Here is a 17,880-nt window from a genome sequence, read left to right as displayed (position 1 = left end):
CTAAAAGCTACTCAAGACAAGCTATTCACCTTCTGCCATTCTGTTCTTGCAAATTTCCACCTCTTTTTAGAATCTGCCTGCTTTTATTCACACTGCAGTAACTTCAGATGGTTGATTATTTTTCTCTCCAGAGGGTATAATTGTTATCTTTCCCTCAATACTTTCAAAGGGTTTAATATTTTTACTCTGTATAATTTTACTATGAAAAATGTTATATTTTACTCTATAGACATATAGCTATGGTGATTGAATTTTTAGAAACAAAAATTACATAAATTTATGGATAATAACAAAACTGAAAGCATTCTTTGTTTTAGATTTTTAAAGATCTACATCATTTACTTATTTTTAGTAAAGAAATATATTGTTAATTTTCTAGGACTTTACAAATGTCATGTCACCATTTTTTTGTCTTAGTACGCTTTTGAGTAGCTTTAGGACATGGGCCTCGTGGTACGATGATTTCCGTTAAGCACATGTGACTTTAGTTTTAAATTATATAAACATATAGCATAAAATTATGTCGGCACCTCTATTATGTTATTTCACATTTTGCTCTTCACTTCTCCAAGCCCATTTCCTCAATTTCTTCGTAAAGTCATACTGAGTAAATTCCTTCTTGCCTGTGTTTGCCAAGTGCTAGACTTAGTCATCTTTAATGTATGAATTTGAAAATCTGGAAAAGAATCAAATGGTAACGTTGGCTCAAACTTAACTCCATCGGTGTGAAACGTTGGCACTGTTAGAAAAGCTTCATTCGATTAACTGCAATTCATCTCTGTCATAAAACTGTATAAAATGTGCTGGTGCTTCATTTACAAATACAAGGCAGGACCGTCCAGATAATTAAGCCTTCGCATGGGATGACACTAATGGAGAAAGACACTGAAAAATAGAGTGAATATGCGGGGTCTTTTGGGTTTTTTTTTTTTTTAATTTTCAGGGAGGGGTAAGGCCTAGAAGCCATGATGTTATGCACAGTCAGAGGCTTGTTACTATCTGATTACTGTCAGATTCAACCTCTAGTAACATAATATGGGAGGGAGGAAAATTCACATTTCCTCCGGAAATCAGATTTATGATCTGTGAACTTATAAATCTTAAATAAATTTAAACATATGGTGTTTTATCTTGAAATATGCTCACTAAAAGAAGTGTACACTTTTACTATAAAAACCAAACATCTTCCATCGATATTTTCTTTCGTATCTTGAAAAACAGAAAAATGGTAACACCGATTTTAAAAAATTCCTTAGCACTTTTAAAAATCCAAAGTCGAAAAGCTCACATTTTCATTTTTAGCAACGATGATTTCATAACTTATGCAGATTAGGCTAAATCATGATGTTCTTCATTAGAATGAAATTCTGATTCACTTACAATAATAAGTATTAAACTCGATTAAATCAGGACACCCAGAGAACAGTATCAGCTGTGTTGACTCCATTGGTATGATCTACAGAAGGGATATATTTTCTGCAACAATAGCTGTTGCACAGACATCGGATTGGAATTTGCACAACAAAACTACTTACCTGTCCCCACCTCAAATGAACCAGATCTACCTGTTTTTATTTCTAATTTTAAATTCAATGTTTACATACTTGATACCCAAGCTAATCTATATTTTCAATAAATGAAGATTATCCCTCAATATCATTGTATATTTTTATCTAGCCAATTTCTACTTGTGAATAAATAATATTTTTTCCAATTTAAACATAGCCACGTACTCATATTTTTGAAATTTGTTGGATTATTTCTTAATAGTTGAATCGGTCGTTTCACATTTCTTTGATTTCATTGTCAAACTGATCTTCATGTATGCTATTTGTAATTTCTTTGCCAAAAGTGTGGGGCTGCTTAGGTCCTGACCAACTGGCCAATACAAAAGTACCCCTGGCTCTATTTCTCATACACTGAGCTCTTCTGCCTAAACAATTTCACCGGAAAGGTGATGCAGATTTCAGCAGACCGTACTTACAAGGAGTCGTCTGACTCCTTTTATTGATGATTCACTGCTGACACTTTTAAGTGTCAACCTTCCCTCTTGCCTTTGAGTCCCACACTTAGGCAAGCTGATAGGAAAGCCTGGGTGTTCTCTTCTTTGGTGTCACCTGGAGATTGAAACCCCACAAGCCCCTGCCAACCATGGGGACCCTCATGGTGACCTCAGGCCCAACCACAATGACACCCTAGGACAATCTTTTTCCTTTTGCTCTCCACATTTTTTTAACTCGCTTGAGAGGCTTGTCCTACTCTTCCTAGAGACATTAATTATGTATATAATCAACCTTTACATACCTTGTGTGTGTGTGTGCGTGTGTGCCCACGTCTGTGTGTGTTATCATCAGTCTCAAATGTGCGACTACATCTTCTCTCAGGAGTGGCCTTTCCGTGTATCATCCTCTTTGGCACTTGAATTTACACACTTGCAAGATAGCTCCACCAGTCCTCATTTCTTCCTTGATGTTTCATTATTATATTTACTCTCCATTTTATTGCTAAACCCTTCCGTTTCCCTTTTGATTCTTCTTTCTTGATCTTTGTATTTTGGGCAACTCAAGACCGAACTACTTATTCAGCTTCAGAAAATAGCATTCTCTGTCTTCAAACACCGTTGTTCGAGTCAACTACACACAACACTCATTTTTGCTGTTGTTGTTGTTGTCATTGTTGTTGATGTTGGAATGTCATTGCAAACTCAACATGTTTGAAATAGGGACCCACAAAAGTCTCGCATCACCAGGTCAAATGCCTTCCCAGAATAATGCTCCTATTTTAAGATGACTACTCCTTAGTCCTAAAGAATTCCTATCAGCACAGTGCTAACTTCCCTACTAAATCCTGCTCAGTGGATATCCAGCTTCATTTGTATGTTCAGCTTTGACATAAGATAATTCTCCAAATGCTTAGGATTTACTCTCTTAATTTGAGGTTTTTCTTTATCATATTCTTCTACTCCTTTTGTAAATGAAGCTTGCTTTCTTAAAACACTGTCTGCAAAGCAATTTTTAAGAGTGGCCCAAGATGCCAAATTCTTAACCGTCTGTGTACTATCGTGTTAAGTCGTCTTCAGATGCCCCCTCAGGCACCCTCATCCCTGAACACACAGGTAAACACACACAGGAAGATGCTGGACTGTACATCTTTGAAATAGGGACCCACAAAAGCCTCGCATAACCAAGTCAAATGCCTTCCCAGAATAATGCTCCTAGTGGAAAACCCGCCTCAAGTCAACCAGTGCTGAGACACGTGACAGAGTAAAGGCGCCTGCACAGTCCTTGTGTGAAGACTGTACTCACAGCAGGCAGAGCTGAAGCCTGTAGCCTACAGATCTTTCCTGAAGAGGTTGCTCTTTTCAAACACAGGACTGTCTTGCTCAGGCATCGAGCTTCAGGTCCAGGTTATTCTGTCCAATGTTTCATTTTCACCTGCTCCATGTTCGGAGACTTAAGGAGAGAGATAAAGAAATGCTGTTGCTGGAACCTCTCACTGTGTGGAGCGGGAAAAGCCTGAGAAGACCTTAATTTGTGGAGATGGGACTCTCTGCTGGTGAGAATGCCAGAGACAGATAAATATGGTGAATACCAGGTGGAAACTTGAAAATTTAAAAATCTAGTGTGACACGCAGAGAAAGCCAATTCGTGCTGTGACTCAGGAATGAGCGAACAAAAGCACCTAAGGGTCCACAGTGCTTCAGAACCGGACAGAGCACAGAGGCTTAGCCAATGAGCCAGAGGTCCATTCGCAAGACGAACATTCCACCACACACACAGCAAGGCACTTTGTAACGGGGTGGATAGTATTTTTATGGCAAATTTTTCTATGTCCTTCTCCTCGTCCTGAACTACTCTGGAGAATACATGCCTTTGGGCTACTTTGTTGATGTTAAGAATGTAACAAAAGCAAAGAACGCATAAAAAAGAACTCATTATTCAAACGCATTGTCTGTTTTCCTCTTGCAGTATGCTCTTTGCTCTTCCTGCAAATTATATACTGTCGAGTCTCTTGACTATACCCTGAATTTCTCCGTACTGGAAGAAGGCGAACAAAATCCTTGGTGTATTTTGCTCTGGTATATCTGTTCTTTCTTATGAAAAGACTTAGAAAAAAATAAGGAGACCAAGCACTGTTCTCCTGCAAATCACATCTTTTTTCAATGAGTTATTTAGCTGCACTGAAGGAAGGCATTCTTAAAATGACACAGCTGTAAATACACCAGGAGATTGAGAACACAAATATACCCAGGAAAATGTCAATAAACTTTACTTATCCAGTCTTTTTCTCAAAGCCAATCTAATGTGTGCCATATCAGAAGTTCACATGAGGTATGAATCATATTCAAAAGAAATTTCCTTGTTACAGGAAGCTTTAGTCAGATATATAGAAATACATTTCAAAGAGGAATGATGGATTCAAAGACTCTAATGGCAAGATATCAATGACAGAAGGATTGAAGCTCCGTTAAAATAAAATAGAAATATTTTTTAATGAAACAGTTTATAAGCTAGTAAATAATACTGACCAGGATGGATTATTTTCCTAACTGAAAATAAATATATCCTGATTTAAAAAAAAAATAAAACTGAAAGAAAAGAGAGGATATTGAATCCATCCAGAAACAACTTATAATGTATGAAATCTGTTTAATGCCAACATGGCCAAAATTGCCTTTTTCACTGGTTAAAGAAAAGGAAAACAGGAGGTCTTGATTTCCTAATAAGTATATAAATTTTCTATAAAACAGTTTCAGAGAAATATCTCCTAAGGCCTTTGACATTTTTAAAACATAGCAATTGACATTTCATCACATATAAAACTATTAAACTCCAAAAAATACTGCAAAAGTATATTGCATTGGTCCTGAATTTCGGAATACTCATCTATGAGGAATAAAACACTGATGACATTGTACAAAATATAAGAAATCACAATTTTAATATTAAGTAGACAATATTATGATGATTTAATAACAAATAGAATATTTGATTAAATATTTTGATTAAATTTATTTTCACAGTAGTGTCATCCCTTATATAATATGTGGAATCGAATTTTTGTAAAGAGCTTTGTTACATCTGTAAGCTGCTGTCTCATTGGAGAATTAGTTCATTGATTGATTTCTAAAAGTTTTCTGAAACTTTTCCCAATTCTACTTTAATACATTAAATAATAACACATTATCCTAGTGACAATAAAGTTCTCAGCCCCCAAATTTTAATCCTGGGCAAATCTGACACTTTATTTTTTAAAATTATTTATTATTATTTATGCCTACAGCACCTAGTCTTCCTAGGTGATCTCCCATTCAAATACTAACCAGGCCCAACCCTGCTTAGCTTCCGAGCTCAGACATCAGGTTTGTTCGGGGTGGCATGGCCGTAGACCATGGACTGTGGCTCCACTGGGACGTGGACCCAGGGCATTCTACATGTAAAGCAGACGTGCTAACTGCTACACTATGGAACCACGTCCAAATCTAACACTCAACTGTGGAACTTTTATAGTAACAATGCTTAGAAACAACTGCCAAAAAGTAATATTTTAAATGAAACCAGCATAGACCGATAAAATGAAAGACCGTGTACATATTAAAATAGTGATATGCCTATATAGTAACCACATTAAAACAGATCTATGATAAGTAAAAAGGTAGGGAGGTTTGGCATAACACACGTTAATACGTATGTAATAGGTTGTATTCTTTAGCAGAGAAGTTGGATGACAGCTGGGACTGTGTCTATCTCGTTTACTACTCTCATTCTGGCATTTCTGCTCATTGCTGGCTAAGATGTGCCTAACCTGTGTGTGTGTTCCAATGAAGTCCAAATTTCCATGTCTTTAGAATCGTTTCCATCTGTCCTCTTGGTTCTCTTATTTCAGATCCAGGTATTTGTACTACTAGTTTGCTAGGGCTGCCTTAACAAAATACCACAGACTGGGAGCTTAAACGACAGAAAGTTATGATCTCACAGATCTGGGGGATAGAGTCCAAGGTCAAGGTGTCCACAGGGTTGGTTTTCCTGAGGCCTCTCTCCTTGGTTTGCAGATGGCTGCCTTCTCCCTGTGTGTTCGCATGTTTCCTCTGTGCACAGAAATCCCTCGTGTCTCTTTATGTGTCCAGGTTTCCTCTTCTTACGAGGACACTAGTCAGATTGGATTAGGACCCATATGATATCATTTAACATTAATCACCTCTTTAAAGGCCCTATCTCCATATATAGTCATATTCTGATGTACTGGATGTTAACGTTTCAATGCATGAATTGGGGGGATCAACAATTCAACCCATAACCGTTCTATATTGAAAAGTCAGGCTGCTAATCCTGTGATGACATCAGGGTATTGTAAATGAAGTCTCTGAGCTAACTTGTGATGTCAGCCAAGCCCCACTGTCTCCTTGACTCACTCATGATCACTCAGAACATGACTTGTCAGGGCTGTCATTGTGGCAACGGTGTTAGCCTTTCCCAGGCCATCAGCCTCTAACTCCTGCTTTCATACCAGAAGCTGGCCCTCCATACGTCCTGTACTTGGAGGGCTTTTGATTCTCACCACTCCTGCATCGCAGCAAATACTTATAGACATCTGCCTGTTTCCAGTCTTTGAGCCTGGCATGCCTCAGATTTGAACCTAAACCAATGATTCTTCTTTTGAATTATTAAAATGCTATTGCGTTTGTAACCAAAGCTATGCCTACTTGATTTTTTTCCCAGAAGTTAGTGATCATTTCTGTATGCCTAGAATGCTGCATTGAGAAGAAAAGAGCACATGACCTCAAAACATTTTAGACATAAATTCAGACACTGCTCTTACTATTATGAATTACTTTTTAAAAAATTTATATGACCAATATATTATGAGTGAATGAATGCTGATTATTTTCTTATCTCCCCATCCTCTATATTAATAGGATCTCCAATTTATAGCCAATACTTAACTTTCTAGAATAACTACTAATAGGAGTAGCTATGTAAAACACTTGATATATCCTCTATGGTAAGTACTGCTATAAGGCTGCTATGTCCATTATTAATATGAATGCTCACAAAAACCCTGGATTAGTACAATTATCATATTCCCATTTAACAGTTGAGGAAGCTGAGGAAAGGTCGTTTGCCCAAATTCACAGAGCTAGTAGTGGCAAAGCCAAGATAAACATAGTCTGTTCTCACGGTCCCTGCCGGTGTGTGCTACTGCGTGCTGTCTCATTTTCTCTTTTCTCTCTGTTGTAAGGCATATCCACATGCTCACATGATGGTCAATGATGTAAGCAAAAATATAAAGTGTGAGACTCTGGAAATTTTTTACAGAAGAAAACAAGAAAGTAGTCTCTTCCCTCTTTTCTTCAGTTCCTCCTACTTTGTGCTGGCCATGTAACTGGACCTATGCACCTCGGGGCCATGAGTTGACCTTGAGAATGGAGGCCATCTCTTATATGGACATTTGAGCAACAGATAGCAAGACTCTGAGCCCCTGAGGACTCCTTGGAGCAGAGAGCCCATAATAAGCCCAGAATTGCCAAATTCAACTTTTATAAGGAAGACAAACAAATAATTATATTTTTAAGTCATTGTTGCTTGTTGTGTGGAGGTTCTTTTACTAACCTAATTCTTAATGATAAGTATTATTATTAAGTAAATAAGTTTAATATTTTGAATATTTTTAAAAGCATAAAACATGTGGAGAGCATGCAAAGAGGTCACTGAAGAATGTTATTTATCAGAGTATGAAATTATCCTGTGATACACAGCATGGAAACTTGATGAAGAAATTATTGGGCGACATCAGAAAACAGCTGTTCCTTTTCTGATTTAGGAAAGATATAATCATGGGGAGATTCTCATTAGGATTGGCATGCCTTTTTATTTTTACTTTATTTAGTGTTTATAGTTCGGTTGGAAGGCAAGCGACCACAGAGCTACTTGGGAGGGCTCCTGCCAACGATTAATGGAAACTGAGTTTATCTGGAGACAAATCCAAACTAATATACTAGTGTCATCATCACACATAATGATGTGCCAACAAAGGCTGTCTTAAATTAGTACAGCATAAATGTGATTATTACAGAAGTAAGCTCCAGAAGGTTTAAAAATGGAAATCAAAAATTCAACTGATCAAATGGGTTTATATATTAAAAATTTATTCGATACAGTAAGTTTCAAAAAACTATTAAAACAGAAAATCTAGCATAAATTACGAAAATATTTATAAAAATAAAAAGGGTTTAATTGTAAAATTCGAACCAGATCAATCAGATATCTTAACTCCAAATTGGACTAAATTTCAAAAGACATATGAAAACACAACGTTCAGGAAAAATATGATCGTAACACCATGAGAGGCAAATCTCCAAAATTGTCAGTTTGCTCCCACATTAAGAAGACTTTTAGTTTCAGACTTAACACAAAGTTCCTTCCTAGTAACATACATGGAAGATATCACTCACCCACAAAACAAAACAAAAAAAGGATATCTTGGTTTTGAAATTGTTTCATATTTTGCGACTTATATCATTTACTACGATAGTGTCCACTCTCTAGTCAGCCATGCTCCATAGTCCATAAATTCGTTTTGTTTTCAATAAGAATTGCAGACAGATTGGGAGCATCCCACGTAACAACTTCCATCATCTTTCTGCTGGTGAGAACAATAGCATGTCCACCTACAGAAACATTCCTGTAGGTGACTTGCTCAAAGTGACCTCCTCTTTGCAGAAGTCCGTGTTAGAGAGAATGGGGAAAAGTCCATTGGTGTTGTCTAGTTATTTTTTATCATGTTGAAAAATACATAAATCAAATAAACTCAACTATTCATAATAGCTAAATAGATTATATTCTATGAAACATAAATGGCCAAAGCATACTGCAGAAAAGAGCTTGTTGACATTGTAAATCAATGTTATTCTCTGCTATTGCAGGAAGTTTTATAACATATCACATAGGACTCTAACCTTTCCTGCAACTTCAGCTAACTTACCTCGGTTTACCTTCCTCATCTGAAAATGGACAGATTAGACTAATTTCGTTTTCCAGACTGTGTTAGGCAGAGCTCTCTATTTTCTCATAAGGATGTGACAGTTTCTCTCTTCCATCTCACTAAGCAAATCAGCTCTACTTTGATAACTTTTATTTTGAAGTTCTCAGGAAGCTTACACAGAGCAAAAAATAAATCCCAAAGTAAAATAGAAAAGTAAACCAAAACTACTCAATAGAAAATCAACTCTCTGCCTCTTTTCAGCTCAAAAAAATTGTTATTTCTAAGGTGCATTTCACTCAAATTTATAGTAACCAAGAAAATGCAATGAAGTTTTGATAATAAACTAAAAAATGAGAAACTAAAACGATACTTTCATTTTTAAGAATTAGTGCCAACTATCTATTTTAATGGTTTTGTCTCTTAAAATATAAGGTTATTTTAAACCACTGAAACTACATTTCTTTATTTTTATCTATCTGTGTCTGTCTGTCTGTCTGTCTGTCTATCTATCTATCTATCATCAATCTATCTATGTCTTTCCAAATAAAAGCATGGGACAACACAAGCATATTTTGTTAAGCCTGAGGGAGAGCCAACAAACTTCATCTGGGAATTCATATTATAATATAACAAAGATTATTATCAGTTTACACAGCCACTTCTATTTGGCATAAAAATTTATAAATGAAGATGAGAGTAACGTAATAAAACAGTTGCATTTCACCTCAAAAATTCAAGCAATCTCAAACTGCACACTCACCAGTAAAAATTTTATATGCAGTGGAGCCCTTGCATTTCTCGTTTTCTCCAGCATCATACATCTCCGAGCTCATTACAATACTGTTATCACTCTGAGTCATATCACAGTGTGAAAAGGTACTTTATTAAGTTTTAAAAAACGTTTCATTGTCGCTGTCTTATAGCAATTTCTGTGAAGCCCAGAATACATTTTTTTTTCTTAATTGTTGGTGTTACGGTCTGTGTTAAAGTATACTTCAGACTGATTCCCAGATGCTATTTAACGCAAAGCATCCTTGTTCAAATGCTTATTACACAAATGGAAATCTAAACACTTTTATGACATATGCAGTTTACATAAAAATATCTCATGTATAACTCTTCTCTCACTGTGGATTTCATATACGATTTTTTCAAAATAACTCTAGGCTCTCAGATTGAGTGATTCAATAATGGAATTTAGGAGTCGATGATAAAGCGGAATCAACCGAGAACTGCTTATTGAGGATGTCTAGAGAGTAAAGCAAGAGAACTATGGTATTAAATCACTTTCCTCATTGTGCTAAGGACACTTACCCTGATATCTGCCCTCTGAAATTCTGAAGCGCACAATTCGATACTGTTAACTACAGGCACAAGAGTGTACAACAGATCCATAGAACTTACTCATCAAAGCTGATACTTCATGCCCACTGAACCACAACTCCCCACTGCCCTCTTCCTGCTGGCCCTTAGCCACCACCATTCTCTCGCTTCTCAGAGTCTGACTCTTGTGGATGCCTCATAGTGGAATCATACAGTATTTGTCCTGTGACTGGCTTCTTTCTCTTAGCATAATTTTGAGGTTTAATCATATAAAGATAAATGACTTATTCTTGATATTTTATCCAGAAATGAAGGCATCATTTCCTTTTTAAAGACTGAATACTACTTCTTTGTGTATGTATGCATATATATACATATATATATATTTATGTTTACATATATATGTATATTTACATACACTACATTTTTAAATTCATTCATCTGTCTATGGAAAATTCACATTGTTTCTACATCTTGGCTATTCTGAATAATACTGCAATAACCATGGGAAAATCTCATTTATCAAAAAATCTAATTTATCAATATACTTAATTCATACTAAGTTCTTCAAATCGTTAAAATTTATTATTTACATGAAACACTGGGATACATTTTCGTGTAAGCATTAAAAAGTGTCCAACGAAGAGATAAAAGTCAGGAGGAAGTGAAGAATAATCAGCATGAAGTGTAAAATAATAAAATCAAGGAAACACGTCAATTGGCCTCTTTCACTGATCACGAATTTAACTGGTTAAAAGATTATAGTTTGAAAACACTTTGTATGAACAGGAAGATTAAGCAAGCAAAAAGAAAGGTAGAAAACTTTTTTAAAAATTAGTCTCTGCACTTCTATCGGTAAACATTTTCCATAAGCCTCGGGAACTTTTTAAGCTTTCATTTTACTGCGGTTCTCTCCCTGATAAATCTCTCAATATTGGGTTCAAAATGTCTTTATCTTCCCATCGAGGGCCACACTTATGGGCATAAGGTTGTGGATCTTTTTCTTTAAACAAATGAAAGGTATTCCATCATCTTCAGTATTATATAGCTTCTTTAGAGCTCTCAGCTGGAAGCTTATTGTAATATTTCAAAGCAACATGTTGTTTTCTTGTTTGTTTCCTTGATTTACGGACATTAAAAAACTATGAAATTGTTAAAATTGTAGGAATATTTGTATTCTGAATACTGTTAACTATATTTCAGAGTACAATATATTTTGAATTTAAAAAGAAGTTAAGGCATTAGCTAATAACATTAATTTAATCATCAGAGTTCGAAATTATTCAAACACGGGATTTATGTTCTGAGAGGACCTTATCGAATTCAGTTCACCATGATTTATAGAGTACAGACAGTGATTTGGTTGTCTCAAATAAAAGTCTGGGTTATTTGCCACATACAGTTTCTTAAAATGCTATTACTACCATTTTTTGTCATTTCATCTCCATGAGACTGCCAACAGTTATTAGCTTCCAAAAACACTTCTGAATTGGTTAAATCTCGTATTCACTGGTAAATATTCACTAGCAAAAAATTGCACAAAGTTAAACTTATAGCTAAATTTCAAAAAGAGTATACATAGATATAACATCCGTATTAGAAAATACAAAATACCAGTGAAATATAACATTCCATGATGAGACCTTGATCAACCAGCAGTTACACCCAAACGTCAGTGGCTTTGGTGAATCTAAGGTATAAAACTCAGAGAGCAATGATTTCTTATCAGCTGACTAGGATCGCTGAAAGATGAAGAGTATGATAATCACTAGACATCGGTCAGGGTGAAAAGAATGGTGTTTTGGTTTTGGCTTTTTAGCAATGTTTTCTTTCAATACAGAAAAGAGTTGACATTGTCATGTTTCTGAAAAAGAAGGCATTAGTTAGAGAGGTAAGATATTTGAAAAGGGAGAATATATTTTCATTAAACAAGATAAACATTTACTCTCTGAATTTGAGAAGAAGGAGAACCCTCAAAGCAACGTTATAGCAGCTTTGAGATTTGGAGAGTGTGGATAACATGTGGGTAGCCCCGCAGCCATACTGAATTTCAAGGGGACATGAGAGTAAATCTTCCCATGTTCCTGGAAGGAAACGAAAACCAGAAATGCTGATGACAAGCTCTAATGGACGAAAGTGATTCCAGGACAGTATAATGGGGCTGAATTTTACATCACTGAAGGATATGTGGTTCAGGAGGAATTTTTGTTCTCTGTCAGGAGCAATATTTGTGAGGCTTGACAATAAGGGTTACACTCACTCAGAGCACCTCAACCTTTGAGTACACAGATGATGTCCCGATCAGTCGGCCACTGACCTACTTCAGCACAGAGGAGCCTGCTACGTATCAGAGGGCACTAGGGCCCCCCCAGATCTAGCTTGATAGCATTCAGAGTACATAGCTGTAAATTCTTTGTTGATGACCTAAGATCCTGTACAAGGACACAGGTCCACAGGAGCTACCTTAACGGGTATTGTCACTGTCACATTAGCAAAAGCTCTCTGAAGTAGTTTGGGGCCAGCCTGTTCTTGTAATTTAAAAATATATTTTCAGGTTAATGATGTCGGATTATACATAAATTTTATTTCTTCCATCTATTTAATACCAGAGACAGCCATTTGTGCAGGATTAGGTCAATGGAACCAAAAACAAATTTCCAAAGTCAAAATATTGAGTCCTCAGTTCAATGCCTTCGTCATGTTAAATACCCTCTTTTCATAAACACCAAAATATTCGTCTATCTGACCATTGCTCCAACATGCAATGGCCAAAACCACACTGCTATGACAATCCCCTGTGTTCTTGTCTCTCTCCATCTTGATTTCTTATTCCTGCCGAGCCTCAGGACACCTTTCACTCCCTCTGACAGTCACTATTGTGGTGACCCATGCCTTACGCCGTTGACATTTTGATCAATCCAATCTACCTCCCTGTAATGGAGTAGCACTGACAGCTTTGGTATTTTATTTCTGACCCTGTCAGAGGGAAGTTGGGAAGGGCCAGTGAGACAGTGTTTATAAAGCCTGCAGGAGTGTCCGGCCATGTCTGAGACCTTCAGGTTCACTCAGCACTCACTCACTGATTCACCTGGAGCAGCTTCTCACCCGGCAAGCTCTAGTCATGGTAAGCACTCTATATAGGTGTACCATTTAAACAAATCTTTTATACCATATTTTTACTGTATGTTTTCTGTTTAGATAAGCTTACATACACAGATACCATTGCATTCCGATTGCCTGCAGTATTCAGTACAGTATCACACTGCACAGATTTGTAGCCCAGGAGCAGGAGGCTGTACCACAGACGTGTGTAGGAAGCTAGACCACTAGGCCTATGTTAGTGCACTCTATGATGCTCTCACAATGACGGAACTGCCGAAAGATGCATTTCTCAGAACTTATCCCCTTCATTAAGTGACCCATGACTGTACTGTAAAAAAATCTCTCTGAACTAATAGCATGCTACTGTCTAAACCAGTAACACATCAAGATACGTCTTTTACTTCTCAAAACTCTACCTGTTTAAGTCTCCATGCTCCTCACACTCCTACAGTGCTCTTCTCTCTTCTTCTTCTCACACATCTTCTCTTCCTATCTGATGAAAGTCCAAATAAACTTGGTTGACTCTTGTCAAACTATTAACCACCTTATTATAGAATGATTCAAACTGCTCATGCAAATAATATAAAAAGGTTATTAGCATGAAGCAAAAATGACAACCAGGGCTGCCCCATTTTTTAACTGATGACCTCAAATGTACATTCTAGTTGACTGACAACAAAATAAGCATGATCATAAGAAGGAATAAATTAATTGCACAAAAGATTCTTATATCTTATCAAAAAAAACATGTCTCTGATAGCTGTAAATATATTCTTTGTCTTCACAGAGATCGTGCCTCTAAGAAGTTGGCTGTGTTCTAGTTATATCTCTCTCCTACCTTAGGAATGAGTGCCAAGGATTTTAATTCAGTTGTTGCTGGGCTATGTAAAATGCAGTGAAATTCTCTTATTTTCCTTGAATAGGGAATAATTAGGGAAGAGTACATGAGTCTATGAGTCTAGCCAAGAGGTATTTTTAAATGCTCTACAGAATTTTAACAACTGAATGAAGAAAATCGGCAATTCTTGGTATTTCTCTACATTTTTATTCTACTTTAAGAGAAATAATACTAACATAAAGTTATTTTCCTGTGCACTGTTTCAGAGGACATTTCTATAGATACGAACTTTACATATTAAAATGTGAACTGACATTGAGATTTTAGATATTCATAGAATTCTAGAGTGTTTACCATCTAAATATATGAATATTTCTTTTGATATTATCCTTACTAGCAGGTGAATACAAACAGGCAATTTTGTCAACATTTTAATGATGAGTAAACTGAAGCTCAGAAATGTTGATTTGCTCACTGCTACATTACTTATTAGAAGTAGAGACAGGATTTGAATCCTAAGACTCATTGCATCAAATAATATATTTCTTGATAGAGAGATATGAGTAGAGCTGAGCTTTGGTTAACAATACCATATTATACCCTTATAAATTTTTCTGCTCTCACCACGACAAAATAAACAATGCATTAAACATTTTTGAAGAAGAAAGCAGGTAGCCTACAGCTAAGGTGAATCTTCCATGTGATACCAGGATAACACAGTATACAAAGAGCATGGCTCTTTTACTCCAAGATACGCAAAAATACATAGCATGGAAGGGTTACAAATATTCCTTCAAAGGCATGATAAATATTAAGGATTCCTAAGTGATCTCTTCACCACTCGCTACAACCACGTTTGTAGCTATTTTCAAGAGAAACAATTTGACTATATTTTCTTAGATTGAGGTAGAAATTTGGGAACAAACACGTCCATCAAGAGGCAATGATACTGTCAAGATAAAATGCTGGCCTAAGTTGTGCATTGGCTGTGTTAACCTGTGCCAAGTTCTGCTGAATTCATCACCAGTTTCACTTCATTTGTCAAAGCTTTTCCCAATCTATCAAAAAGCTCTCATGGTAATGAATAGCTCTACAAAGAACCTGGAGCACTTATGAAATAGAACACAAGCCTATCTGCTTGTTAAAGTGACAATGGAAATTTTATATCTTTTAGAAATTAGCATGCTACTTTTATTAGCCACACAATGGTACCCTCGCATTATAACTGATGATCTCACACAGGAAACAAGGCAGAGATATAATTACCCACAAAAATTTCAGAAAGTAGTACGGATATTCATTCTTCTGTGTCTGCATATTTTGAAACTTATACAATGGACACTACCTTATTTTTTTAGGTTTTCTATTCAAAATTATTACATGTACAAAATCCAGATTATATAAAATTTGTTAATAACCTTTTAAAATAGTACCATTTTACAAACATGAGACTTAGTAATGCCCATTATCCATGCATGTGTGTGTTTTGTGTTTTCTATTAAAACAAAGTAAAATGAACGAAATACCTGTTTGTGGCATATAACATGCTTCTGGATCTGCTTTAAGAACTTAATAAATATCCTCAAATTTGCCCTATGAACTAGGTTGTATAATCTTGGCTAACCCTCAGCCACAGTCTTGAGTCCATGATCTGCCTCATTTATCACCACAGGACAGATAATCACTCTGCCTACAGCTGCAGGACTGTTAGAGCTGGTGAAGAAATGGAGATTTTGTCCTTAAAATCTGAATCCTGTGTTAGATCTTACAATGCATTTCAATAATAATAATAATAATAATAATTATCAGGGCAGGATACAGAAGGTTTTGAATTATTCTATAGCTGAATATCTATATCAACATATACACATATACACATATCATAGAAAATTATGTAATATAATTATATATTAATACTTATGACACATAATTTACATTATAATACTTATAATATCTATTATATACTTGTAATTTGTTAAATATTATACTTGTTAACATATATATAGAATGTATAATTTATAGGTTGATTTTCCTTAATTCTAGGCACTGAAAAAACGGTGTGTGTGTTTAAGCTATAATTGAAATAGCACGAGAGTCACATGAGACACCCATTTAGGCATATCATTACACTGATACTTTGAATAAATTATTTAATTTGTTAAATATCTGTAAATATTTATAAAACATTAATGATAGTATCTACTTTACAGATGTCTCGAAATGGTTCAATTAAATGTTAACTTTAAAATACTAGGAACATATTTAAGTGGAATGTTATCTGGAATATCTGTTAAAATAATACTTTGAGGACAGTCAAAAATATAATACTTTATATGAAACTATTTTATAAGGAAATTGATTTTGAAGGAAATAAACTTACTTATACATGAATATATATGCACATATGTGTATCTATAAAAATGAGTGTTTTGTAGCTTAATATGCTACTTTGGAAAAGTTAGATGATTGTGCAAAAATTGGAAAGATATTTCAGTCAGAAAATATACAAAAAAATTAATCCTTTTTTTTTTTTTTAGTAGATGGTCCATGGTGAATCCTGAAGTCTTGGCATATCAACTAATATTTGCCTTAAGAATATGGTCTTGCATCCTAACTTCAATGACACAATACAAACCACTAGACCAGTGGGCACCTCGTAAAATATGATCTATAATTTAAAGACATACCCTAAAAATAATAGTGTTAGAGTAATTTATCTTTTTTTCTACCAAAGTTCTTGTAGATGAAAGCAATGGATATCTTTTAAAATTAAATAGGATCTTGCATTTTAGTAGAGTTCATATAGACATTTGATTAGAAATCCATATTAACAAGTTTTTATTTCAGGAGAAATAGAGAACAATGTTAGTCGTATGTGTATGCTACTTTAATAACATATTCTCATGGCCACTCTCAGCAGTTTCTCTAGTCAACGTTTTGTTTATTAAATTATTCTCTTTCTAGTCTACTTACTTAGATTATGTATATGTCAGCAATTGATAATTTTTTCTTATTTTACTAAACTAATTTTAAACAAATTTGCCACAAAAATAAGCATCGATGTTTAATTGAATTAAATATGGGTGCTAGCTCTTGGAAGAATGGGTGAACTCTATACCCAAGCTTATACTCACCAGGAAAATTAGAGGGAGGTCAACTATCTTTTCTTATAGATAACAGAATTTATTAAAACCTAAAATTCTTGGGACCATAAGTGGTACTGTCCCAAAGGCCCAGCAGAGTAAACTTCAGAACCCATGAAATAATAAGTTCTCACTGGTTAAAGTTTTAGATTTAATAAATCTAAAATGATAGTGGATTTATGCTCTCATTTATCAGTTGTATTTGGCTTATTTAATATTTATTTAATATTCGCATATTTTTATTTAATTTATTGGGATGGCATTGGATAATAAAATTATATAGGTTTCAAGTATAAAATTCAATAATACATCATCTGAATATTGCATTATGTGTTCACCACCCAAAGATAAACTTCCATCCGTGACCATCTATTTGACTCCTTTTACCCTCATCTATCTTTCCCTTCTTCCCTCTCCCTCTGGTAACCGCTAAACTGTTTGTTGTCTGTGTCCCTGAGTCTCTGTCTTGTTCAGTTGTTGCTTTCAGTTTTC

General features: G+C 35.3%; 1 pseudogene; it reads right to left on the bottom strand.

Annotated features, from left to right (window-relative positions):
* Positions 1-5,274: 5,274 nt before the first annotated feature.
* LOC112483019 lies at positions 5,275-5,390 on the bottom strand (annotated as a pseudogene).
* Between the last annotated feature and the right edge of the window lie 12,490 nt (positions 5,391-17,880).

Source organism: Pteropus alecto, unplaced genomic scaffold, assembly GCF_000325575.1.
Source record: "Pteropus alecto unplaced genomic scaffold, ASM32557v1 scaffold66, whole genome shotgun sequence".
Classification (NCBI taxonomy): domain Eukaryota; kingdom Metazoa; phylum Chordata; class Mammalia; order Chiroptera; family Pteropodidae; genus Pteropus; species Pteropus alecto.
This window is presented reverse-complemented; position numbering and strand designations above follow the sequence as displayed.